General features: G+C 35.6%; 1 protein-coding gene and 1 pseudogene across 1 annotated transcript in view; both read left to right on the top strand.

Annotated features, from left to right (window-relative positions):
* Positions 1-27081, top strand: part of CNTNAP2 (contactin associated protein 2) — a 1948817-nt gene that overhangs the window by 662354 nt on the left and 1259382 nt on the right. The gene's annotated exons all lie outside the window — the stretch shown is intronic.
* On the top strand, positions 1885-7467 carry LOC128314685 (60S ribosomal protein L12-like; annotated as a pseudogene).

Genomic DNA, 27081 nt, shown 5'->3' with positions numbered 1-27081 from the left:
TTGATTACCACAGTCTTTCCCATTGAGCCTGGAGGTAACCTCACAAGCCATTTCAGCATATGTCTCCAGGCAACCACCACCAGCCACTACCTATCACACAGAATGGGAAATTGAGGAAAGTTTTCCCTCCCAGCAACTCCTCAAAGCTCTTTTAAGACATGAGTATCTTGTATCTACAGTTTAAAGTAATTATTACCATATGAAATTGTAAACGTTGTCTTCAGGTCTCACCTCCACAAGGCATGGGTGCTAAGTCTTTAAGGCCTGCCTTCTTCAATCACTTTTACTTTTTTTAACCAAAATACGTTTTTTAATGTTTTTGGTTTTTTTTTTTTTATTTTGAGAGAGAGAGAGCGTGTGCACAAGAATGGAGAAGAGGCAGAGAGAGAAGGAGAGAGAGAATCTCAAGTAGGCTCTGCACTGTCAGCACAGAGCCCAGCTGTGAGATCATGACCAGAGCCAAAATCAAGAGTTGGATGCTTAAATCAACTGAACCACCCAGGTGCCCCCCACAAATAAATTTTTTAAAAAATTTTAATATTTATTTATTTTTGAAAGAGACACAGAGAGAGCAGGAGAGTAGTAGTAGAGAGAGAGAGGGAGACACAGAATCTGAATCAGGATCCAGACCCCGAGCTGTCAGCACAGAGCCCTACCTGCAGCTTGAACCTGTAGACTGTGAGATCATGACCTGAGCCAAAGCCAGAAGCTTAACCAACTGAGCCACCCAGGTGCCCTCCGCCCAGTACATTTTTAATTAAACTATGTACATATTCATAGAGTGAGTGTTTGCAAAGGTAAATATAAACAAAGTTACAAATGTATGCAAATAGTTTAAGGAATATAAATATTTATATTTGAAGCCCATCATTACTTTCACTATTTCTACCAATGAGACTCTCTAAGCTAAGTTCTAGGTATATTCTTAGAAGAGAGGCTTTTTTCTCTCTCTTATAGCTTTGAAACATGAAAGACATAGAAGCAATTACTAGTCAGAATCAGAGTGAATGAAGAAATAACTTGTGGGATAATACTAAGAGCCTGAGACAGAGGATGGCAAGAAAAACAGAAGAGAGGGCTGGATGGAAACCAACCAAAATGTGCAACTTCTCATGTAGAGAGGACATGAATGAAAAGATGAGAGTCCACAGGTCTGAACTGAAAGTAGATAATCTAGGGGAAGTGCATAGCAGGCAGGTAGAAATTGGATTCTCAAGCTCTGGGAAAAGATCGGGGCCGAAAGTAGAGATACAGAAGCCATAAACCATGAATGATCAATGAAGAGGAAAAAATTGCATGTGGTCACTCACCGAATAAATAGAGAAGAGGGAGCCAATGAGAAATTAAAGAGAAGCATCTAAATTCAATTGACAGGCTAAGAAAACATGTAAAACACAAATAAAATATTTAAAAATTTAGTCAAAAATACTAGGAAAACCAGCATACGAGACAGGAGGAACTTCAATGACTGTAATAAATTGAGGCTTGAGATTACCTTTAGAGATGTGTATCTCCCAAAATGTAAAATAGATTTTTAAATAAAACAATGCTTGAGAAAGTCACATAAACACAAGTACATGGTGAGAGTTCATTTATTCAGCAAATATTTGCCAAACTCACTCTTACCATGCAGAGGATATTATTAACAATGGCCAATAAAAGAAATATATTCTCTACCCTCATGAAGATTACAGCTAATCAGAATAAAAATGTGATTATAAAATTACTTTAAAAAATAGTTGGGGGTCGTATGAAAGAGGGGTGGGAAGAGCAAGAGAAATCCCTCAGGAGACAGAAGCATAGGGGAGAAGACAGGGGTAGTCAAGAGGAGGCTAGAGGGGGCTGGTTTACTTCTTTCTTACTTTTTTATAAATTAGGAGAAAAGTTGAATGTGTTTGTTAGACTAAGAGGAGAACCAGTGGAAAGAATCTAAGGGTAATAGAGTTCATGGACTGGAAACAAGGCCATTTCCATTTTATAGAGATCCTCCCATTTGTCAGGCACTGTACACATACTATTTGGTTTTAGGAAAGTTCTAGAACTTTCTATAGTCCAATAAGTGCATGAACTAGGTAGGAGCATATTTATCTGAAAGATATTTGTCTTCTTTCTTTTTTTTTTTGTCTTCTAGTCATCCTATGAAGATTGAAGAGAAAAGATAATGTATAAATATATATTAAATGTATGAACATTTATCAGGTATATTAGGTTTAAATAAATTTTCTAAACTCAAACACCTAAGTTCATTTAGAGTATTTGTTTAAACAAATGAAAAATATCTCTTGGGGATGCCTAGCTGGCTCAGTCAGTGGAACATGTGACTCTTGATCTTGCAGTTGTAGGTTCAAGCCCCATGTTGGATGTAAAGATTACTTAAAAATTAAAAGAAAAAATATCTTCAAAAAAAAAGAAAAAAAACACAAAAATATCTCTTGAAACAAGAAAAATAATTTGTTATTATCATTGTGGTATTGTCAGTCCCATCTGCTAAAATACACACACACACACACACACACACACACACACACACACACACACACACACACACCAGGGTCTCAAGAATAGTATTAGCCCCAAAATAATAAAAACCTCTGAATGACAAGATTAAATAACCATGATGCATATCAGCTTGTTTTTGTACCTTTTCTTACTGACCCGCAGCTCTCACACTTACCATTGATACAACACTCATAAAATGGGAAAATAGCGGGGTGAACTTCTTTATTTGCTTACTTTTGCATTATATGAATAGCCACTTTATTTTCACATTTTCCTTAATCTCTCATTTTCTTAAATGTATATGAAAACTCAAAAATGTAATAATCATCTTACAATGAGATGCTTTCTTAAGTGTACAACAATTTTATGAAATTGCCTTACTTGATAAAATCGACAGAAAGTCTTTAGTAAAGAATAAAGTATTAACACTAATGTATTAAAATCACTGCTATTAGTATTATTCTAATTAAGCCTAAATTCCTGACACCTGGAGATTGTCAGTCTCTCTCTAAGCATTAGGTAATTAAATGAAAATCCTCTCCTAGTTTAAAAACTATAATCAGAAGAATATCAACATTCAGTGAGACTTTTAAAACATGAACTTCAGCTCAAATATTCTGTGGCCCTCATATTTCTTCTCTACCAAGGTAATCAGGGATGTATTACATTGCTTCACTTACCTACATGAAATGGCTAAAAAAATGAAATTATATGTGACCAAACAAAGAATAAATACTTTTACATAATTTACTGGATTTTGGAACTTTGGTGCCTCATGAATATTTAAAAGATAAATGGATTTAGCCATCTGAATTTAGATGTATGCTGATAATGCTTGAGACCTTGGCAAATCAATTAACCTCTGGACATTCAATTTTGAATAAAGGGGTTACTATTTGTTGGCAATTGTGTAACCATTCTAATTAAAAGGAACTTGTGAACTCTTTTAATTATTCATCCTTTGAAACATCCGCCTGTGGATAGTGGCTAACACACCCATTTTATCTGTTTGTATATTGGGAAAAATAATGGTAAAATAATTGATTTGGTGCAAGGTCCATGGTTAGTGATAAGATATTAGAAGCCAGAAGTTTCCCCTCTGCCATTTCTTTACATTATTCACTCATATTAAAGCCTTTTATTCCATTATAATTAATTTTGTATTTTGAGAATTAAATAATGATGCATTTGATATATTGAATGAATTATGTAATTAAATCTTATGCTAAATTTCAAATATGTTTGGATTTTGTAGCATTAGAGAAGCTATGACATTTGAGTCTTTCCTAATTAAAACAAAAATGAAACGATTGTGTATTTTGCCATCTTTTGCATCATCATGCGTAATCCCTTGAAGAAACGGTAACAAATGACTTCTTATTTTATTAATAGTTCTCAAATGCCCCATGAAATCTGGGAATCTTTTCCAAAAATAGTAACACTCACCATGCAACGCATTCGAATTCCTTATGAATAAGACCGATATTTATTCCTAATATTTGTACTTGTACCCTGGGGGAAACACATGATGTTGGTTGGCAGTCTATCAAAGACTTTAAAGAGAGCCTTCAAAGACTAAAGCAGATGCTATTAATCAGATGCTATTTTCATTTTTTATCTGAAGATTTTCTTCAACTTAACTTGGCTAGGAATTCAAAACTCTATGAAACATACACATACATTCACATGCTTACACTTGAGTAGAGCCATGTACGCAAACATGGCCCTATCCACATGGCTCTCCATGGTACAGTGTCATAGCAGAGACTCTGGGGAATAGTGTGGTCCTTCCAGTGCCTCCAGTTACTACACTGTCTAAAAGAGACTCAGAAATAAGCCAGTGTTATAGTCACTCTTGTGCTTGAGTAAACTTTAATGCATGCAGATTATCACTTATTTGCTATTGTATTGAATGTATATGTTCTTAGACAGTGGTCTTAAATATGGAAATAATTAATGAATGTATTAATTCACTAAGGAGTCCTGCTTAATATATTTTTTGTGAAAAATAATTATTTGATAACTTGAAAAATCCTTCTTTAGATCAGTAGTTTTGTGAAAGTGTAAACTCAACAGTGAACCTGGATTTCAAAGAAAAGCAATGACCAAAAAAATCCACATAGTCAAACCTTTAAATATATCTTTCAGTAGAAAGGATTTATGACTGTACTGAATGGTGATTTGTTTTGCTCACATAGAGGTATAAACAACACAAGAAAATAAAGTAAAAGGAGGAGTTTCATTAAAGTATTAGATAATTACTTGCTTACAATCTTTATTTACCACTACATAATCATACTACTAAAAACTTTAATATTTATCAATAGGTGACAATTCTCCAAGATAAGAAGTATGTCTTTCATATGACTCTATGCCTTAATTAAAATATTAGTCAAATGTCCACAAGGTATTTCTACAGTTAACTTGTAAAATGAGAATAGCTTCAATTCAAAAATACTAATTAAATACAGAATGTGATTCAATAAAAGTCACTGATGGCTAATTAAGGGAAGAATTATCAGACTTGGATGAAAATATATAATACATATAATCCTAATGAGAGAATATGCTGTTTGCTTTCCTCCCCTGTTACAAGAAATTCACCAACCAAGTATTTAACCTTGAGAAGAAACAAAGAAGCTTTCCTGAGTACATACCATTTCCCAAATACTGAGCTAGGCAATTTGAGGTTTCTAAAGACAGTTTGAAGACAAAATGCTTGCTGGCATTTCCTTGCAGACTAATTAAGGAAAAAGGAGTTAACTATCGAAGAATGGGAACACTAATTCAAAATACAAGGCCCACCTTAAGTAGAATGTCCAAAAGCTTATGTTTATCAAGGTCTTTTCAATGCTTTTTTTTCTTCCTCTTTTTCTGCCCTCTTTATTATTGACTTGAGGTTGTTATTAAGTCATAGTGTTTTCTTATTCCGTTTTTCGTTCTCGAATGTAGATAACGTTTTCGGTAGTTAGTATTACACATTTTAAGATGTGTACCTTTCTTAATATATAATGTCGTTCAATGCCCTGACACTCCTCATTAAGAGTATAGAAACTTAGAATATTTATGAAAGATAAAAATTACAAGAACAGTACATATCAGTATTTATAATGAATACAGACACAAAAATTAATTAGAAATTTAAATCCAACAATACTTACATAGAGATAATACATTATGACTAAGTGAGGTTTATCTAAGGAAAGTGTGATTGGTTCAATATTAAAAAGTCAACCAATGCAGATCACTGCATATGATTATCTCAATAGATGCAAAACAATAACAGAAGCAAAAAAAACATTTGACTAAACCCAATATCCACTAATGATTAAACAACTCTCAACAAAAAGTGGCTTTTGGCTTTTGGCTCAGAGGAAGCGAGCGTACAACTATGTTCGGTCATCCTGATTCCAGATCCATCGACACCAGCTGCCTCTACCATGCCGCCTAAGTTTGACCACATCAAGATCAAAGTCATACACCTGAGGTGCACAGGTGGCAAAGTCAGTAACATTATCTTCCTGGCCCCAAAGATCAGCCCCTGGGTCTGTCTCCACAAAAGTTTGGTGATGACATCTTCAAGGCAACCGGTGATTGGAAGAGTATGAAGATTAGAGTGAAACTGACCATTCAGAACAGACAGGCCCAGACTGAAGTGGTTCTTTCTGCATCTGCCCAGATTATCAGAGCCCTCAAGGAACAACCAAGAGACAGAAAGAAGCAGAAAAACTTGAAGCACAGTGGAAATATCACTTTTGATGAGATTGTCAGCATTGTCTTACAAATGTGGCACAGATCTTTAGCTAGAGAACTCTCCAGAACCATTAAAAAGATCCTGGGGACTGCCCAATCTGTGTGGATGGCCACCACCCTCATGACATCATAGATGACATCAATAATGCTGCAATTGAATGCCCAGCCAGTTAAAAACTACAAAGGAGGGGTGGCTGGGTGGCTCAGTCAGTTAAGCATCTGACCCTTGATCTCAGCCATGATCTCTCTCTCTCTCGGTTCCTTAGATCAAGCCTCACATCGGGTTCTATACAGATAGTGAGGAGCCTGCTTGAGACTCTCTTTCCCTGCCTCTCCCCTGCTCTTGCTCTCCCCCTCTCTCTTTCTCTCAAAGTAAATAAATAAATTCAAAAGAAAAAAAAAGCTCTTTAAAAAAAGAACTACAAGGGAAATTATTTCAATATACGATCATTTGACAACCAAAAAAAAAAAAAACAACTAAAAAAAAGGAAGGGAAGAAAATGATCTCAAAATGATAATGGGCATCCATGAAAACCTATGGCTAATGCAGTATTTAATGATAACAAACAATGTTTTCCCTTTGATTTGCAAACAAGGAAAGGATACGTTGTCACCATGTAATTCAGTGTTGCACAGAAGATGGTAGCCAGTCAAGAATAAAAAGAAGCATAAAGATTGGGGAAGAAGAATTAGATTTGTCTGTATTCATAAGTAATATGATTATTCATTTGGAAATTTCTACTCAATCTTTAAAAAACATCAGTTCAGGTAATGAGTGAATTTAGTAAGGTAACAGGATGCGAGCAAGGTTAATAAAAAAAAATTCAATTTCAGTTGCTAGCATCAAACATTTGGAAACTATAATTATAAAAGTAATACTATTTAAAATATCATCAGACTTAAAAAATACTAACAGTCAAATATAATAAAATATTGCTCACTTTATACACATAAAATTGAAAAATATTTCTGTGTCAAATCAAAGTATGTCTAAGTGGGGAAATATATTCATTGATTGAAGGAGACGCTATTGTTAATTTGTCCATTCTCTGCAAATTGATCTATAGATACAGTATATTCTCTATCTTAATTCTAGCAGGGCTTTTACAGTTTACAAGATGATTTAAAATTTTCTTGTAACTGTATAAAACCTATAATACACAAAACTGTTGTGAAAAACTTTTTTAGATCATCTTGTAAATTTATCTAAAAAATACTCCAGGGGCACCTGGGTGGCGCAGTCGGTTAAGCGTCCGACTTCAGCCAGGTCACGATCTCGAGGTCCGTGAGTTCGAGCCCCGCGTCGGGCTCTGGGCTGATGGCTCAGAGCCTGGAGCCTGTTTCCGATTCTGTGTCTCCCTCTCTCTCTGCCCCTCCCCCGTTCATGCTCTGTCTCTCTCTATCCCAAAAATAAATAAAACATTGAAAAAAAATAAATAAAATAAATAAAAAATACTCCAAAAAGCCCAGCTAGAAATATGATAGAAAACACATTGTATCTATAGATCAATTTGCAGAGAATGGACAAATTAACAATAGTGTGTCTTTCAATCAATGGACGTGATACATTTCCCCAGTTAGTATGCATATATGTATGTATGTATATGGAGAGTACAAAACTATCAATAGACCACCCATATATGAATAATTGAGTTTTAACAAAGCCACCAACATAATTCAAAGTGGAGGAGAATAGCCTTTTCAACATATGGTGTTGGGATGATGATATTCACATGGAGAAAATTCACATTGACCCTTACTTCACGCTGTATATAAAAATGAATTAAAAATGCATCTTGCACCTAAACACTGGAGCTATTGTTTTTCAACTTGTCGAAGAATACGTAGAAAATATTCACAACCTTGGGATAGTCAACAGTGTATTAGGACACAAAGAGGAGTAGCAGTAAAAGAAGAACTGGTAATAATACATGAAAATTGAATTGTCTATTCTTCACATGCCATTATTAACCAAATGAAAGAACAAACCGCAGACTGAGAAGGTGCCTTCACAAGGTATAAACCTGGCAAAAGCCTTGCGGATGAACAGTGACCCCTTTCCTCTAAACACAACTCTTGCATAATTAATACTACCTCGGCGTTGGTTTGTCAGAGGGCTCAAAATGACACATTATTCTCCTTGTATTTCTTATATAGCATATACAGTTTGTAGTATTATATATATTATTCTGAGAAAATTCACCAATTTCCGTTATCATTCTGAGGTGCTGTCCTAACATAATAGCACAATCTACTTACCTACCGACGTTAGTGCTTTTCATAGAATTGTAGTGTTTTCCCCTGATGGTTTCCCATGTACCTGCTTTACTTTCTTAACGATAAAAAATCGGTGTGGCTTCAGGCGGATGTGTCTGAAGTCCACATACAGATTCGAGGAAAGTCTAAGATGAAAGTAAAATTTTCCATTGGAAATGAAGATTCCAAATCTTCAATGTTAGCTAGTCCTATACGTTCCCTTGTAATTAAATAATATTTTCCATTGTTTTCCAAAATAACTTTCCTTTTAATTGTTTTTTCATGGTTTAGCGCATGATAGTGCATAATATTGGGGAAATTCTAAAGGAACATATTCATAGTTTAATTCTTGCCCATAACAAAGCAAATACTAATTTATGATTGATTGACACTAATTTTGTAGTGCCAAGTTAAAAAAAAAAAACAATTAGCAATAGTATTAACATTGCCACACATTTTTCAAAGTTAAAAAACAAAATGTAAGAGAAAGAAAAATATGAAAGAAAACAACACGTAATGCTATCTCATTTGTTTGTCATGGACAGTCAGTTCCATGACTACATATCATTGGGCCTACCTATAGCATTTGGCTAAAGAAGAAGCAAAAGTTGAAATCTTGAGTATGTTTCACTGTGTAACTATGAAATAGTTCATTTATGCCCTTTATATTATATAGCTATATATACTATATGTAGTATATATCTGTACACATATACATCTATACATACTATATAACCATATATACTAAAGTACTATATTTATGCTGTATAATTTTGGGAAATATAATTTACAGAAATCCATGTACTGACTTACAGATGTCTTCATAAATGTTCACGAAACATTATTTGTAATAGAGCAGAGTTAGAAACTATTGTCCATCAGCAAAAGTTTGCGACGTGACAGTATAGTCATATGGTGGAAAATAATATAGCTGCTGAAAATACATGAGAAATATATATATATATACATATATATATATACTGCAATAGAAACATGACCTCGATATAGCCTTAGGTAGAAAAAGAAAATTTCCTGATACAACACTGTATTTTAACTATAAAATAAAAATAAAGAAAGAAAATGGGAGGGGTGCCTGGGTGGCTCAGTTGGTTAAGCCTCTGGCTTCAGTTCAGGTCTTGAGCTCATGGTTGGTGAGTTCAAGCCCTGTGTGGGTGGGGCTCTGTGCCGACAGCCCAGAGCCTGGAGCCTGCTTCGGATTCTGTGTCTCCCTCTCTCTCTGCCCCTCCCTGCTCATGCTCTGTCTCTCTCTTTCTCTCAAAAATGAATAAACATTAACAAAATTAAAAAAAATAATAAAATGGGGAAAAAAGAGAGTTGCAATATCCTATGCATTATATATGATTATTTCAACATAAATTATTTTATCTCTAGATGCATATAAAAATCTAGAACGATACAGGGGAAGCTCTTAAGCATTGAGAAAATAGTTTTAAGCAGGAATTTCGCTTACTATTAATACATTTATATGTTCAATCTTTTTTAAAAAAGCTTATTTTATAGTCCTTTTTTAATCCCCGTGTGGAAAACAAAGACTGCTCATTCCTCACTCAAACAAACTTAAAGGGACATGCATTAAATGTTCTGCAATAAGTCATAATTTTAAGTTTCTCCGTATTTTTTCTGAGAATATGAAAAAGAATGAGTATTTTTGACATTGTGTCAATAAAAGGAATCATGATTAATAATAGCTACAATAATTTTTATTTAAAAACAAGCATATTAATATTTTTTACTGTTCTAATGCTCTCAAGAATTACAACTTTCCTCATCTACTTCATTAAAATAGGAGCTTTCTAGGCTGTAGTAGGTACACGGATTTGGGGATAAAAATAATGCCAAATACAGCTGTGTTATGTATTCAATAGAGGGGGTTGGGGGAAAGATTAAGAAAAGCATAATTTTCACAGATTGGTAGGTTATACATATCTTGGTAAATATATGTGAGTAGGTAGACTCATTCATTTTAAAGATTTGTATATGAAAGGGCTTGAAATGAATTGTAAAATTTCTCACCAGGGCACATCTATTAACAAGGCATTTCAGGAGTGATTTTAGGTATATGTGATGGGTTAAGTACCTTTTGATTGAAGGTATTGGAAATATTTAATAAGAATTCCTAGGGGCATTTAAATGTTACTTATTAATTTTGTTTATTCATGCCACTTCATAAATAGCCACTTTAACTCGATCATCGAAGATGAGCTAATATGAATGGTTACAGCTAAGAAAAGTTACTGTATCTTGGGGCTGTGTTTTGAGAGGAGAATTGAGGGACACTAAGAAGTATTTTCTTATTTGCTGTCATCCTTTTTGTAGGTTATCTGTTTCCACGACAATTACTTCAACCTTTAACCTTTGATATTCTCATTTGCAAGAAAGTATCTTTTCAATAAGATAGCAACATTATTATTTTGTCATAATTAATAAAATTTATATTTTAATTGAATATTATCCAAAGTCATTGACAGTAATCTGTTTACACGGAGAAACTGGAAAAAAAAAGGTAGGATATTTTGCTTTTAATATGTTTTATCAGCGTAAATAAGTTTAAACAAGTAACACAGAACTGTAAGCCTTTTGCTTTGCAACTTGATACATTGCATTAGCTGTTCCCCAAAGAATTTCCTTACTAATTATGTTTTGTTCTAGATAATATTAAAGTTCATTGACATTCCTATAATACACTACAGGATGTCTGCGTGAAAATTGCCTGGAAGCCATGCTGGCTGATGGGAGGATGTTAGCTTATATTAAAAAATAACTTTAAGGATTTATCAATAGAAAGAAGAGAGTTAATTATATTAGTGCTTATCTGTCTTCCCTTTTGGACAGGTTAAATTATTGGATTCCTTTTTTATAAATTGAATTCTTCATTGGAAGATATGCCATCCATCTGTATGAAAACAGATATCACAAGAAAAAAAGGGTAATTATATATACACCCTCCCCCAAAAGTAAATCTTGGAAAATATGTGTTTCAGATATAATTATTTTTCTTGCTGTAAAGAAAAGTTTAACATGTTGAAAATATGTGACAGAATCCAGGCTCTGCTTGTCCTTTAACATAAGTCAGCGCCACGTTCCATGCGCACGTTTTGTGTTCTTGTTAAAAAAGAGATTCTAGGGGGCAGTGGGCACCATGCAACTTAATTCTAAGTGTCGGTTGAAAGACTACACAGACATTGCCAGTTATTGGGTTTCTTATCAAGCCAGTAATGTGGTGTGGCTGTTGTACTCCTAATGAAGTTTTAATTAGCTCTCAAACATACTGAGAGCTTATTTAAGGCCTCCAAATTGAATAGTGCATGCTTAGCTGGGACGCATGAATGCATCCCAAACATATCAAAATAACTGTCAAATCCATTGTATGCACATTAGGAGAGAACGGATAGAAGGCTTAACATCTATCTTAAAAGAACTCTAGGTATAAAAGGTTGAGCGAAGTTCTTTCTTGTACTTAAATGATGGTCTTAAGAATACTGTCTTTATTATTTTAGCAAATGTCATAGCTAGGCACATGATTCAGTGTCTCTGTTTACCTCAGGAGTATTGTCAGGGGAAAAACACATTTTAACCAAGTTTGAATTATCTTTATTTCAAATGGGAACATTCTTTATTCACAGCTCCTCCAACATAACATTTATATTTTACTTACCAATACTAATTGCTTTTTCCCAATATTCTGACCTATGAGAAATCGTTCCAGAGCCCTCATTCCTAATACTTGGGTAGCTCATAGATTAACAAAACGTTTAAGTAATTGTTGATTTCAACTCCCACCATTGGAGAATTCCTGATGTTTTTTCAATGCAGCAGGTGGATTTAGACCATGACTTTCTTACGTGACTGTTCATGCTGTGCGTGATGTGGTTTAAAATATCACCAGAAATAACCCTTCCCACTCCCGTCCACTCCTCCCTACACACACACAGTAAGAATTTTAAACAGGGGACAGATTTCATCACAGAGAAAGAAGGAACTAAAACGCATTGCTGCTGGACATGCAGTATCTGTGTTATTTGTTCTGTTATTTTCATGTCTTATGAATTCATCTCTTCTCAGCAACCTGCCCTGGCTCTTATTTTTGTTCTTGCAAAGGATGTACTGTGTTTCTCTCTTGTTTTTACAGATATCTGTTGAACAAATACATTAATTAGTTACTCTCTGCGTGTCAGGTACTTTGTGAGGGTTAACTGTGAGGTCTGAAACGTCTATATAGTTCGGAGGCTGGACAGTGACTCTCTTGGAATTGGAGGTGGGATCTCAGAGGATCTGATTTATGATCAAGGGGATGGGAAGTGGGGTATGTGTGAAGAATTGGAAGGTCAGAGAACAGCACATACAGTTTGTGTGGGAAGCTGTCAAGGGTCTCCTAATTTCTGGATGACAGCCTTTGTGAGGGTGAGGGCAGAGGACCAAGGTACCATGATTATAGTTGGAGGGGGCAGTGATGATTATCTCAGAGAAATAATGTCCTGTTCGTACGTGGTTTTCTTCCAATGTTGGGATACTAGTGACTTCTCTGTAACTTCGTATTTCTAAAAGGTCACACGAGCAGTATCTTTTCTTCTGTCATCATTTAAAAACTATTCGTTACAAATATATCATTTTTTTTTCTAGGACCTGGATTATGCTATACGTTTCATAGGTCAGGATTTGGAGGGGCCACCAAATGAAGTCAGGAATTTCTCTTTTTTTGAAGAACTACACACATTTCGGGAGAACCAGACCAGAAAGTACAGTAGATTTATTGGTAAAGCATCAATTCAATGCACCAAAATGAGACACACTTTTTTAGTTTGGGGGAGAAACAACAGTGCGGGATGGAGATGTGAAGTTTGACGTGGAAAGCTGAGGCCAGAAAGTAGATATGTGTATAAGATACTGATGGTAAAGTCTGGGGGGAAAGTCCATTAAAGTGAATTCACAAGTCGTAGAACACAATGTGACATAACTAAATGAAAAAGAGAGTCCATTAGGACTTTGTCTAGAGAAAATAAAGCAAGCAATTTATAACAGAATTTTGTTTGAAATCTCCGCTCTACACTAATTTTTCAAATGAAATTATCTTTGAAATTTCAACATGATTCTTGCAATAAAATTGTTTGATAGCATAATGTGTCATTCTGCTTTTGCAGAATCTCCCAAAGGAAAACATTTTTACAAACAAAACAAAACAAAACAAAACGGAGAGCACTATCAATTGTTCCAATGAACTCTTTTGACTCAAAGAATTTAATTTTGAAGTGCCTGTAATGTTATCATCCTTCTCGATCTCTCCACATTAGAATTGACCTAACCAGTGTATGTGCGTGTGTGATTTGAACTGTTCTATATCTATCGTCAATGTTAGGAAGTCCACGTATGGAAAACTTGGGCAATTTCGTTCTATGGTCAATTTACATGTTATTTGTGTTATAATCAGTGAATACCCAACTAATACAATATTGATGTGAAAGGCAGAGGTGGACTCTAGGGTAGAAAAGCAGGAAAGAATGAATGGAGACTGAGTTTTTAAGTGGCGATTTATTGTACACATAATAATCATGAGTGGTTGAATTTTGATTCTCTACCCACACTCAGGCCTGGGGGGATTCAGATGAGTAATTCTTGTATTAAGAGGACATCGTCATTAACCAGGTTCTGTCTTAGGGATTGAGCAAGAAAACCCGAAGCTTCCCCTCAGCCTGACTAACCTTCAGATGGCCTTCTTCCCGACTCCAGGCCCCCGGCTCCTTTTTCTTAGAGTATCTACTTTAGAAAACTTGTAATTGTAGAAGTGCCTGGGTGACTCAGTTGGTTAAGCGTCTCACTCTTGATTTCGGCTCAATCATGATCTCCTGGTTCCTGAGTTTGAGCCCCGAGTTGGGCTCCACACTGAGCATAGAGCCTGCTTGGGATTCTCTCTCTCCCTCTTCCTCTGCCTCTCCCCTGATAGCGATCTCTCTGTCTCAAAATAAATAAATAAGTAATACTCTTTAAAAAAGAAAACTTGTAATTGTACATCTTTTGCTGTGCACCTATGAGATATAAATCTTGTAAAACTGGCAAAAGACCTGTTTTGCAACCTAAGGCTATCATCTCTTAGGTGATAGAGCCCCCGTCTCCCAGTTTTAGACTAAGGGTCTGACTGGTGATGAGCCCCTTACTTCAAGGTATAAAACTACCTCCAGTGATGAAGAGAAGAAAATATTTACTTTTTTGGGGGGTGATAAAGCCAATTAGTGAACACAAGTGGCCTAAGATCTATGCCCATCACCCTGGCTTTTAAAAATATTCCAGCCTTTTTTGGGGGGTAGAGCTCAAACTGAGGTTTGGCCTCTCTCACGATTGCAATCGATTTCTTTTTTTTTTTTGTTTAATGTTTATTTATTTTAGAGAGAGAGAGAGACAGAGCATGAGCTGGGGAGGGGCAGAGAGAGAGGGAGACACAAAATGGGAAGCAACCTCCAGGCTCTGAGCTGTCAGCACAGAGCCCGATGCAGGGCCCAAACTCACAGACTGCGAGATCACGACCCGAGCTGAAGAGAGACGCTCAACCGACTGAGCCACCCAGGCGCCCCTGCAATCGATTTCTTTACCTGTTTCCCTTTCTCCAGAAACTTCTGCCCTGACAGAACTTATAAGAAACTAATCCGATGAGCGGGACTCTGACAACTTAGATCGTTTGACATGAAGAGAAATCGTAAGCTGTTAGCCCAGTCCATTTCGGCACCACTGAATCTGCCCAGGCCAGAGAACAGTGGTGATGTTCTTCCTGCTCGTTTATATATTGCTGATAACTCCTACGGGACATGTTCTATGCCCTTCTTCTATACATTAAGTTGGATTTCATAAGTCATTCGTGTTACTCTGTTCCCATCTTTTCCTTTTAAAACAACTCCCTGTTGATGAAAGCCTATTTTTCACATTATTGTGATTACAATTCCACTTTCAAAAAGTGTGCAATTGAGATTATATAAAACAACTAAAACTGTATAGTAAAATAAATTTCTTTCTTTTCTTTTTTTTATTTCTTTTCTTTTCTCTTTACCCTGTGAGGATATTTGGCTTGGTTAAAACTTCAGTAGATATTTAGAAAAATTGTAACTTCATTTTGCCTCAAAATGCTGTTCTGATCCTTTGATATTATTCATGCCTTCAACAGCCATTTACTGAACCTTTAAATTTGTGCCAGAAACCATCCTAGGACTATGGAATTTAAAACATGTATCCTTAGGTTGCAGGATCACCCTCTACATCATTTTTATGTTGACGTGATTGTAATGTTAACCCAATATACATTATGCATTGCTGACCCAAAGAATGTGAGAGATTCAGAAAGTCTATTGAAGAAATAGAACATTTTTTCTAGTATATCCACACATTTTTCTTGCTCTGGCTTAAATAGAAATTAAGCTTAGTACAAAAATAAATTATTTTCTTTTCATATTTCACCATTCCATTTGTTGATATGTTGGTACCTTTTCACTTTTAACCAGTTTCATTGGCTTTCATTGATGATATCAAAATCTAAGAATTGTCAAGGCACCTGGCTGGCTCAGTCAGAGGAGCATGTGACTCTTGATCTCAGGGTCTTGAGTTCAAGCCCCACATTGGGTGTAAAGATTACCAGAAAATAAATAAAAATTTTTAATGTTTACTTATTACTATTGAGAGACAGAGAGACACAGAGTGTGAGCAGGGGAGGGGTAGAGAGAGGGTGAGAACAGAATCTGAAGTAGGTTGCAGGCTCTGAGCTGTCAGCATAGAGCCTGACACGGGTCTCCAACTCACATGCTGCAAGATCATGACCTGAGCTGAAGTCAGTTGACTAACCAACTGAGGCACCCAGGCACCCCACCAAAAAATAAATAAACTTAAAAACTCTAAGAGGTGAAATTAACATATGCTCAATCTGACTGAAGATGTCAGTATCCTAATGTGTGTTTCGTGTAAGGAAGGACTTGGATATATCAAGCAAGGAATGATAAAAACACTGCATTCAAAACTGGTGCATCCACTCTGGAAAACAGTGTGGAGGTTCCTCAAAAAATTAAAAATAGACCTACCCTATGACCCAGCAGTAGCACTGCTAGGAATTTACCCAAGGGAAACAGGAGTACTGATGCATAGGGGCACTTGTACCCCAATGTTTATAGCAGCACTCTCAACAATAGCCAAATTGTCGAAAAAACCTAAATGTCCATCAACTGATGAATGGATAAAGAAGTTGTGGTTTATATACACAATGGAATACTACGTGGCAATGAGAAAGAACGAAATATGGCCTTTTGTAGCAACATGGATGGAACTGGAGAGTGTTATGCTAAGTGAAATAAGCCATAGAGAGAAAGACAGATACCATATGGTTTCACTTTTATGTGGATCCTGAGAAACTTAACAGAAACCCATGGGGGAGGGGAAGGAAAAAAAAAGAAAAAAAAGAGGTTAGAGTGGGAGAGAGAGCCAAAGCATAGAAGACTCTTAGAAACTGAGAACAAACTGAGGGTAGATGGGGCGTGGGGAGAGGGGGTGGGTGATGGGCGTTGAGGAGGGCATCTTTTGGGATGAGCACTGGGTGTTGTATGGAAACTAATTTGACAATAAATTTCATATAATAAAAAATTTTTAAAAAAACCACTGCATTCAAAAACAGGAACATGAAAGTTAATAAAGAGAATGTATAGACTAATTTTTTTCAGCTGTTAAAAAGATAGGGATGAAATATGTTTATTTTTTTAATTTAATTTTATTTTTAAAATTTACATACAAGTTAGTTAGCATATAGTGCAACAATGATTTCAGGAGTAGATTCCTTAATGCCCCTTACCCATTTAGGCCATTCCCTGCTCCCACAACCCCTCCTGTAACCCTCTATTTGTTCTCCATATTTAAGAGTGTCTTATGTTTTGTCCCCCTCCCTGTTTTTATATTATTTTTCCTTAAGATAGGGATGAAATTTAAAATTGTATAGCTTTCAGTGCCTTTTGGGTTACTTGATTCGCATAGGGCAAGATTATTTGAAAACAACTTGCCTTTGATGATGTCACCTTCCACAATAGTCATTCTGTTTTGGGGGATTCTCAGTTCATTACCTGGGCAGAATGAGAACTGAAAATTCTATGAACTGTTTTTATTAAACCAAGCTATCCCTCTTCACAGTATACATTTCATTAATTACTCTTCTTCGGTATATTGTTTTAAGGTGCACATGTATCATTTTTGGTTATTATCTGTACACTTGAGGTAATGCGTAATCAAATGTTTAATAAAATACACCTTCATTCTTGCATGTTGAAATGGCTCCTGCAGACACACTTTACTTTTTGATTTTGGAGTGTGTCTGTGGTGTTTGTTCACGGTCCTTAATTATTACACCTGCTAATGCAAAGTTTGCCACCTTATTCTGAGTTGTAGACGTCTTCCATTTATTCATCCAGATCTGCTGTTTATCATTTCACTCACATATCTAGTCAACAGCTGGCTTCCGTGAGTTACATTGATTGACTTACTTAGTCCTCAAGTTTCTCCTTGAATTTGGCCAGCAGAGAGCCCCGGGAGAAGACTGGAGTCAGGGAAAAAGTGATGATGTATTATCCACAATTCCATTCATTTTGCTAGTAGTTTAGGAAATCCCAAGGTAGATTCCTGTGTCCCCTCACCCTCTCTGAGTACTATTGCTGGTTTTGTTAATGAGGTTATGCCAGTCCTGACAATACCTTAGGAGTAGATGATCTAAATAGGAATTAGGAGGCAGTAATCTTTTCAAAAACATACATCTGGCTCTGTCATTTCTCTTTGAAAGACTCTTTTAACAGTTTAACTGCACCCTCTGGATAAAATCGAAGCTCTTCACTATGATGGGTCCTTCACAAGTTGGCTGGGGTCTGTTCCTCTGACATCATTTCTTCTCTTCACTTCTCACTTGAGTCTAAGTAAGTCAGGCTTCTGATGCTTATCTTCTGAGAAGAGCATTTTTCTGCCTCATCACCTTTGCTCTAGATTACTCTTCTTGCTAATCTACATGAGCCTCCCTCCCCCCAACTACTGTCATTCAAACCTCTCCCTTCAAAGAAGCTTTGGCTGTCACTTCAAAATATCCCTAGTCTGAGGGCACCTGGGTGGCTCAGTAGGTTGAGCATCTGACTCTTGATTTCGGCTCAGGTCAAGATCTCACAGTTTGTGAGATAGAACCCCACATTGGGCTCTGTGCTGACAGCAGGGAGCCTGCTTGGGATTCTCTCTCACGCTCTCTCTCTCTCTTTCTGCCCTTCCTGTATGCCTGTGCTCTCTCTCTCTCTCTCTCTCTCTCTCTTCTGTCTCTCAAAATAAATAAACATTTTTTTTGAAAAGTATCCCTAATCTCTCTAACACCTCACTTGGATAGATTTTATTTTATGACATTTATCTTGTGTGAACTTTATGTGTTCATTTGTTTAATACCTGTCTTCTCCAATATAATATTAGCTTTATTAAGGAAAGGGCTTTGGCTTGCTTTCAATCTCCTTTTCAAACCAAGAACCAACGTAGCCTTGTAATAACTGCTTAATAAATATTTGTTGGGATACTGAAGCAGCAGAAAGAGAAATTAAGGAAACAACACCATTTGCAATTGCACAAAAATAATAAAATTCCTAGGAATAAACCTAATCAAAGAGGTGAAAGACCTGTACTCTGAAAACTATAAAACACTGATGAAAAAAAAATGGAAGACACAACAAAATGGAAAGACATTCCATGCTCATGGATAGGAAGAAGAAATATTATCAAAATGTCTATACTACTCAATGCAGTCCACAGATTTAGTACGATCTCTATCAAAATACCAATAGCGGTTTTCATTGAACTAGAACAAACAATCCTAAAATTTATATGGAACCACAAAATACCCTGAATAGCCAAAACAGTCTTGAAAAAGAAAAACAAAACTGGAGGCATCACTGTTCCAGACTTCAAGTTATATTACAGAGCGTGGTAATCACAATAAATGGTACTGACATAAAAATGGACACATAGATCAATGGAACAGAATAGAAAACCTGGAAATAAACTCATGATTATATGGTCAATTAATCTTCAACCAAGGAGGCAAGAATATCCAATGGGGAAAAAGTCTCTTCAGATGGTGCTGGGAAAACTGGAAAGCTACATGCAATAAATAAAGCTGGACCACTTTCTTCCACGATACACAAAAATAAACTCAAAATGGATTAAGGACCTCAATGTGAGACCTGAGACCATAAAAATTTAGAAGACAACACAGGCAGTCATTTCTCGACATTGACCACAGCAATATCTTTCTAGATATGTCTTCTGAGGCAAGGAAATCAAAAGCAAAAATAAATTATTGGGACTATATAAAAATAAAAAGCTTCTACACAGCAAAGGGAACAACCAGGAAAACTAAAAGAAAATCTACTGAATGGGAGGATATATTTGCAAATGACATATCCAGTAAAGGGTTAGTATCCAAAATATATAAAGAACTGATATAACTTAAACCCAAAAAAACAATCCAATTAAAAATAAGCAGAAGATATGAGCCGACATTTCTCCAAAGAAGACGTAAAGATAACCAATAGACACATGACAAGATGCTCTACATCACTCATCTTGAGGTACATGCAAAACAAAAACTCAAGAAGCAACAGGTGTTGGCAAGGATGTGGAGGAAAAGGAACCCTCATCCACTGTGAAGGAGTGCAGACAGGTGCAGCCACTGTGAAAGATAGTGTGTAGGTTCCTCATAAAAACTAAAAGCAGAATCACCCAAGAGCCAGTAATAGCATTACTGGATATTTACCCAAAGATCATGAAAACAATAATTTGAAGGGATATATGCATTCTGATGCTTATTGCTGCATTATTTACAAAGCTAAACTATGGAAGAAGCCCAACTGTCCATTGATAGAAGAATAAAGATGTGAGCATTATTCAGCCATAAAAAAGAATGAAATCTTGCCATTTGCAGCAAGATGGGGGGAGCTAGAGAGTGTAATCCTAAAACCTGAAACCATCCAGTCAGAGAAAAACAAATACCGTATGATATGTGGAATTTAAGAAACAAAACAAATGAGCAAAGGAAAAAGAGAGAGAGGAACCAAAACACAGACTCTTAGCTATCAAGAACAAACAGATGGTTGCCAGAGGAGAGGTGAGGCGGGTGGGGGAAATAGGTGAAGGGGATTATCTTGATGGGCACTGAGTAATGTATAGAATTGTTGAATCACTATATTGTACACCTGAAACTAATATGACACTGTAAACTACACTGGAATTAAAATATAGGTAGGTAGGTAGGCAGATGGATGGATGGATGGATGGATGGATGGATGGATGGATGGATGGATGGATCGTTTGTTGGAGGAAACACAATGGCCGGTAAATGCATCAATAGCTTTGATAAGCCAGTTTCTGTGCTGCCATTCCATTATCCTGTGGCAGGATACTCGTCAATCACTGCATACTTGAGTCAATCTAGGTGAAACTCTTCTCACAAATTCTAGTGACTACTACCAACAGATAGGTGTTGGCACAGAAAATGAGTTCTACTTCCATCCTTTTCTAGAACATTTAAAACTATTCTTGACTTTTAAAAATTAAAATTAAGTGCATCACTTTATATAAAATATTGGCAACTCTGATATATCATGTTAATGAACATTTTTTCAAATTATGTTTAATATTCAATAAACAGAAAACAAATCAGTTCTTCATTATTCTTGTTTTTAATGAATCCTCTTGTACTTTATGCTAAGATTGTAAGAGCAATAACAAAATGTATAATATTTACTGAGATTAAATATGTTATATGCATTTTTGTTAGTGTTTTACAGAACTGGCTTCTTTAATTTTGACAAATACTCTGTGAAGTCAGAACTCTCATTTCCCAAATATGAGAACTGAGGCACAGTTAATTTAAATAACTTACCTGAGGGGCGCCTGGGTGGCGCAGTCGGTTAAGCATCCGACTTCAGCTGGGTCACGATCTCGCGGTCCGTGAGTTCGAGCCCCGCGTCAGGCTCTGGGCTGATGGCTCAGAGCCTGGAGCCTGTTTCCGATTCTGTGTCTCCCTCTCTCTCTGCCCCTCCCCTGTTCATGCTCTGTCTCTCTCTGTCCCAAAAATAAATAAACGTTGAAAAAAAAAATTTAAATAACTTACCTGAGCTGAATTTTCTTACTCAACCATGGAGTTGGAATTTGAATACAGAGGCCAGATATTGAACTCATTGTCACTTCATTATGCTTTCCCTCATTATCCCAACCAGGAGGCTTGAGGAACCTGTTTTCTAAAATCTTGTTGACAATTAGGTCTACAAGTAAAAAAAAAAAAAAGTCATCCTTGGTTTTCTTATTCTTATTTATATATTTGTAGAAGGGTAAATACTTTTTTGTCATTTTTGAAATCTCAATACCCACAGAGGGCTTATGATTTGATTTATTGTATTTTAATCTGGTGCCTGAAAGGATTCAGGGAATGAAACGTAATCCTCAGATTCACAAGGCTTTAATACCTTCAGAAATGTCTTAGAAACAGGTTTGCAAATTTCTGGCTTTGTGTTTGCATAATAAACCAGCAGCTTTTTTAAAAAAAAATTAATGTTTATTATTTATTTTTGAAAGGGAAACAGAGCACATGTTTGGGGGGGGAGGGGCCAAGAGAGAGGGAGACACAGAGTCTGAAGCAGGCTCCAGGCTCTGACCTGTCAGCACAGAGCCAAACTAGCAATTTTTAAATGATATTTCTAAATCTGTTGAAGCTATGAAGTGAGCAAAATTAATTTTCAAGAAATGTTTATAAGAAATTATTTTTATTACTAGCCAACTAATTCTTAGAAATGACTAAATTCCAGGGAACTCTTTGAAAAAAAATCCTTCCAGATTTTTGGGCCAAATATGTTCTCTTTAAACTGCCATCCAGTGGACATTTCTAGAACATTAGTAGAACAATTCTAATTCTGCTGGATTTTAAGTTCCTGAACCAATAGAATATGTACTTGCTATAGGGAAAGCCAATAAAACAGTAATGATTTTGTCAAAAAACAGTATGTGTGAGTTTACTTTCCCATGCCTTATTTATAAAAGCAGGATGTGAAATTACATGTGGTCTGTTTTTTCTTAGAGATTCAAAATTTTGAAATTCATTGAACATGGCAATGTTTTCCTCAAATACAATGTTTTACTGTATGCAGACACCATAAAATAAAGGAGCTTTATTTATAAAATTGTCTTAAGGCCCTGCCTGATTTTCATCAAAGTCTTCAATTATTTAGGCATCTTCTATTTCATTTTTGGGTGAGATGGGGATCAATATCCTGGACTGGTATGAAAGATCAGAAGCCACCATTGATTATGTTTAGTTTGCCACTGAATATTCTTGAGTCGCATATGTTGATTTCCCTAGTATGAGAACAGCAGCATCATGATCCCAGGGACATGCTTGCTCATCAAATTCATTACTTATGCCGCTGTAAAGAAAGAAAAGTCTCACAATAATGGAAATTAAGGAATAGCAATTTATGCTTTTGTTAAATAAGTTCATAGATAAAGATTAATGTTGATGAAGGGCGCCTGGGTGGCTCAGTCGGTTAAACGTCCTTCGGCTCAGGTTATGATCTCACAGTTCATGAGTTCCAGCCCCACATCGTACTCTCTGCTGTCAGCACAGAGCCTGCTTCAGATACTCTGACCCCACCCCCCCACCCCTCCTCTGCGCTCTCTCATAAATAAATAAACAAATAAATAAATAAATAAACAAACATCTAAAAAAAAGATTAATCCTGATGAGATTAAAATAAAGACAAATAAATGAATAAACTAAAACTGCTAAGTACATCTAAAATCCACAGCGGGGAGAGTCAATTCATGGCAGGTAGAAATTAAGTGAATGATGTGAGGTTCCATTTTGTGATGTCAACAATGACGTAAAACATAATGAAAGAGATCCAAAATTATGAAAAATAAATAAATACAAAGGACAGCAATAGATATCCAAATACATCACCAGGTAAAAAAAAATAAATAAAGCGGAAATAGTAATAAAAATATACTAGAAATAGTGGTCAGTAACACATTTGGGTCTGCTAATATGTCTGTCACCATGTTGGACTTTGAAGACACAAGGTGGATAAGACAAGATGTCTTCTTTTGAAAGGTTTACAATCTAGAAAAATTTTTCTGGGGGATAAAACAGACTTTAAAGTGGTCTTATTGAAAACTTTATGTGTTTCAAGAAAAATAAATCATGATAACTAACCTCATCCCATCCTTGTGAATTAGAAAAAAATAATAATTACATAAAAGTGTCCAATACGGATGAAAGGTATATTACAAATTCTCAAATGTTTATTAAAAAATTTTTAAAGAAATTATAAAAAAAATTTCTGCCCACTACTAAATGGCAATTTATAATGAAGAAATATCTGTAAGATGTTGAGGAGAAACAGCTACCATTCACTAATTCCAGAGAAGCCAGCTTCTAGTTCCAATGCTGAAAACAACAGAAAGATTTTCCATAATTTTCAAAAATCAAGAAAAAACCCCCGAATGTCCTAAGAAACTCAAGCTGACAGGAAGATGCCTGAAAATTCACAAATACAAATGAGCCAATCCTGCCTAAAAAAACTTGAACTGAGTATTGAATTTTGATGTAGGTTAAATCTGGATGACTTTTGCTAACTTTGCAACTTGTGTGTAATTAAATACAAAATGAAGACTTTCTGGAATAGATAGCTTCAAATTGAAGAGATCATACTATAGAAATGAAACTTTGTAATTCAGGATCACCTTATCTGAGGCTATTTAATCACAATGCCTAGGGTAGGGGCTCAGGGGAGAGTTTTATTGTTCGTAATATTCAGAGATACATGGGTCTATGCATATTCTCAAAAGCAGTAGCGTTGAATATCCTTAAAGCCTGCACTTGATACCAGTGAAGTGATTAAAAGCAAGCAAAATAGTAGCCATATTGTACAAAACAGAAAACATAATGAGTAATACAAGAGCAAAGCTATCCAGTAACACCCAGCATGGATTGTGAATACTTTAAATGCAAATCATTTAGAATTTTTCTTAAATGGCACTGTCAGAATGTGTTTAAAAATTAAATAATACAGGGGTGCCTGGCTGTCTCAGTTGGTTAAGCATCTGGCTTTTGATATCGGCTCATGGTTCATAAAATTGAATCCCACATCAGGCTCTGCCCCACACTGGGTGTGGAACCTGCTTGGGATTCTCTCTCTCTCCTTCTCCCTCTGCCCCTACCCCACTTGTGTGTGGGCTTGCTCTCTCTCTCTCAGTATCTCTCAAAATCAATAAACATTTTTAAATTAAACAATAAAAAAATAAGGACGCCTGGGTGGCTCAGTTGGTTAAGTGTCCGACTTCAGCTCAGGTCATGTTCTTGAGGTTCGGGAGTTCAAGCCCTGCGTGGGGCTCTGTGCTGACAGCTCAGAGCCTGGAGCCTCTTCAGATTCTGTGTCTCCCTCTCTCTCTTCCCTCCCCTCCCACTCTGTTTCTCTCTCAAAAATAAATAAACATTTAAAAAATAATGAGAATAAAAAATAAAATAATGCTTTAGAAACTAGTTTTCTCACAATTTTTACTGATAAAAACTGAAAGCACTGATAAAGATATAGCATAGTGATATTTATTTTCATTGAGATGGGTTTCTGAAAAACATAAATTAATGCATATTGACACAATATATAGAAAATATGAATGCCCCAAAACAATAATAAAAATATATTAAGTTTGACCTCTAGAAAGTTCTGCGATCTGTCATTTGTGCATAGTGAGGTGATTTCTGTACTTTTCAATCATTTAAGTGTATTGTTTAATATCCATGACTGCTACGTTGTTTTATATAATCATGTAAAAAACTAGCAAACTTGATTTCACCCATGATGTATTTGTACACTCTCATTTTCAAGTGTTTATTGATTTTAAAGCTGCTATATAGCATATTCTTTTCAATATAATTACACATTTCCTATATAGATTTTTCCCATATTTTATAGATAATTTTTAAAATTATATTTAAGCTTTAACATTTTTTATAATTAAATACGTTAACATTCTTTTTCCTCTAATTTTTAGTAGTCATGCTCAGGAAATAAAATGTTTTTTCTGTATATTAAAGTGATAGCTTTCAAGGGAAGATATCCTGAGATAGTTCTTATTTTCATTGGAATATTAATCCTCAGGACAACTAAATTTATTTCAATTTAGAGATTTGCAGTAATGAAGACAAAAATTGGTAGGAATACAGCAAGTATGTACGTCCCTTCTCTCTGCTTCTCTCCTCTCAAATCCATAAAAACATGCTGCCAACATGCACAGGTTTTTAATTATGAACCCCCTATAACATTGTAATAATTTCCCTACAAGAGTTTTTTTAAATTTTTTATTGTTTATTTATTTTTGAGAGAGAGAGAAAGAGAGAGACAGCACGAGTGGGGTAGGGCAGAGAGGGGGAGACACAGAATCTGAAGCAGGCTCTGGCTCTGAGCTGTCTCCATAGAGCCCGACACGGGGCTTGAACCCACGAACCATGAGATCACGACCTGAGCCAAAGTTGGACGCTTCACCAACAGAGCCACCCAAGCGCCCCTAATTCCCTTAAAAGAGGTTTTTAAAAATCAACCAGAATGGTTTAAAAAAATAACAGCTGTAGACAGATGATCAAAACACATTTTAGTGTTAAAAAGTAGTTTCCTCAATTCTGTAATGTCATTTTATAAACTATTTAGAATACTTTGAATCTATTTTTAACGTTAATTAAGAATATGTTAACCTGTTTAAATAGTTCCGCTTTCGACTCATATGTAAAATAATTCTGCTATATTTAAAGCATCATTTATTATTTTAAATAGTTTAAGTAAGAAGCCATAGTTTGTGACCTATCTTGATTAATACTGATATTCAATGAACTTTAATCATGTAAATAAGACATTTTCCATTGAAACATTCAGCTGATTCATAATTATTATACCAGTAACAGACTCGTTGTAGTATTTATGTTAGTAACCCAGTCAGTATTATGTTCCATAAAATTTTAGATAAAATTAGGCAATCAGTGATTTATGGAAATTAAAATTATATTAGAGTTTCAAAAGAATGGGAGAGGAAGGTCTCCAGACAGGTTCCTTTTGACTCCCTTCTTGGAACTTAAAAATAGAACCCATAGAAGTTCTACAGGAATGAATAGTTCTTTTCCTATATCTGTCAGTGTCCTAATTTAGGGCTGTCTTCAGGTGGTAGGATACTTTGGGTTTTACTTATAGGGTCCATAAATAGCATATTACAGTAGCCTACAATTTTGTATGTGGCTATAAAAAAATTAACCATGTAATTACAAAACAGAGAGTTGAGTTCATATTTTCTGAACTGGTTCATTTATTGAATACTGTGAATTATTGTTTTCATGGAGAGATTCAGTAATATGTATGTCTTAGTTCTTAGTTTGAGCTGCTATTAAAAACATTTACTTCTCCCAAACATTTATTTCTCACAATTCTGGAGGCTGGAACCCTGAGATCAGGGTACGCGCATGCTTGGGATTTTGGTGAA

The sequence above is a fragment of the Acinonyx jubatus genome, chromosome A2, assembly GCF_027475565.1.
Source record: "Acinonyx jubatus isolate Ajub_Pintada_27869175 chromosome A2, VMU_Ajub_asm_v1.0, whole genome shotgun sequence".
Classification (NCBI taxonomy): Eukaryota; Metazoa; Chordata; class Mammalia; order Carnivora; family Felidae; genus Acinonyx; species Acinonyx jubatus.
The sequence above is the reverse complement of the archived record's forward strand: the minus strand, read 5'-3'. Positions and strand labels throughout refer to the sequence as shown.